Genomic DNA, 2234 nt, shown 5'->3' with positions numbered 1-2234 from the left:
TTAGTATCATGTTTATGATCGTCTTGTTAATTATGAAACCATATCACAATTAATCCTCTAAGGACACCTTAGTGCACTAGTATGGCTAAAAAGAGGAATCAGAAATTATTGAAATGGCTAAATCAAAAGGATGAGTCATACTTTATTCCAATATCAAGTCTTAGATTCATAGTCCAAGATTGTGACTTGAGTGATACATCTTGAGAAGTTTTGTAACACATTCATCAAATGTGGAGTAGAAAAATGTTTTTCTTACTCTTGCACATTTGAAATTGGTACGTTGTGATGTCTTGGATAAGACAAAGACCAACTAAGACCAATTATGTGTAGTGTTTGTCTTGATAATAATCCACACTAACTCTTGAATATATGTTTATCAAGAAATGTTTCTTGATAAAAGAATCTTATATGTTAAGAGGCCAGTGGGAGTCTAAATGATCTTGAAAAGGTTCAAGAACAAATCAAGAATAAACTTAGTTAAACACTAGCACACAACTTGAGGTTTGTAACCTATCGTGTTGATATATTATTGTATCTGTACCATTCCAATAAAGTTGCTTATGTATATGAGTTCTACGAGTTCTTAATAGACTGCATAAAGACAAGCACCTTGTTCAATAAAGTACATTGACTTGTATAGGTGAGTTGCTGAATAACTTGGAAGCAATGGTGGGACCCTTGATGGCAAGAAATTAAGAATGAACAAGTTCAGTCCATATGATTTTGGATTTCACAAACATTGTCTTATGATGATGGTTATGACAAGTTTACATGGATAAGAACACATACGCCATAAAATCTAAGTGTCATAAGGTTTCTCTCCTTCATTAAATTGATTGTGAGGAAACACCTTCACTAAGAAAATTTTAAGGAGATAGCGATTATATAAATTGCATTCTCAAATTTGATTATGATTATGGAATTCCTCTTCATAGTTCAAATTGTGAGATTTGGCAATTAGTTTGAACATTCGAGACTTATTGTTGTAAGTTCTAGAATTGTTTAGACACACATGTGAGTTATCTAAGAAAAGGTGTATGAGTTTGAGAAGCTTAGATAAAGGCTTATCGAAGCATATCGTATTAGAAATATGAACTTTGGAAGTCAATAAGTATTCCTTTCTAGAAGTCCAACTGTTTTTTAAATACGTGTTAAAGCTAGTGGGAGCATAAATGTTATGCTGGTATGGATATAATCATCATGTTAGTGGGAGCATGATTATTATTTTAAGTGTTGAAAATTAGAAATATTAATTATAGAAAACAAAAGGTTTCACTTTGCAAAGTTTTAGGGGTTAAAAAGTTGTTTTTCTATAATTAAGGAAGACAATATTATACTTTGTTTCAAAATCTAAAAGGCTGGATCGAGAAATTTTAATCAAATTTAGTCGAAGGACATATATGGATGTTATGTTGAAAAGGAACTGGTAAAGTATCACGTTTTTCATTATGAATCGTGTCCCATATGCTTCGGGTATAGGATCGATTGCATATGCTGTAATATTCGAACGTTCTTAAAATTTTCCAAATGCCTAGGCCATTAAGAGGGAAAATAGACTAGAACCGGATTTGACTAAATTAATTAAACAACTATCAATGACAATCTAAGGTTCGCCAAGGATTGGTCGCATGTGGACAGTTGGAAGTATAGTAATGGATGGACCATATTGACATTATTATGAACAGATAAGACTCTATTTAGAATGAGTTGTCATATGGCAAGCATGGAAATGTTTCCATATCGGGAGTTGGATGTTAAGAATCTATGTCTAGATAAGAAACTTTTATGCAATAAGGATGTTCAAAGGAATGTACTTTGAATGTGAGACTTCGTATCTATGGAATTGTCTTGTAACAATCTTCAATAGAGCACTTTGTAATTTCATTGGCAAAATCTTTGTGATTTTGGTGCTGTGACATACGAAAGGATCATTGCATAAAACATTATAATCTAACATATTCTAATAGTGACAAGAATTTGGTATTCTTACACTAGTGATAAGGATTAGGATTTGTGAAATGAGCATCATTGGAAATGTTTTCAATTGATCTATTTCACAAAGTATGGACCATAGGAAAATAAAGTGTGCATGCTTGGAGCATGGGGCAAATGTTGTTATAATTCAAGTAATAAGTTGATTACCCGAAACATTATACAATGAATAATATGTAATCAATATGGTGACTAAATAAAAGGAGTTTTATTTATACTCAAAAGTTTGGGGCCATATTGGA

Source organism: Lactuca saligna, chromosome 4 (genome assembly GCF_052625555.1).
Source record: "Lactuca saligna cultivar CGN05327 chromosome 4, ASM5262555v1, whole genome shotgun sequence".
NCBI lineage: Eukaryota > Viridiplantae > Streptophyta > Magnoliopsida > Asterales > Asteraceae > Lactuca > Lactuca saligna.
This window is presented reverse-complemented; position numbering follows the sequence as displayed.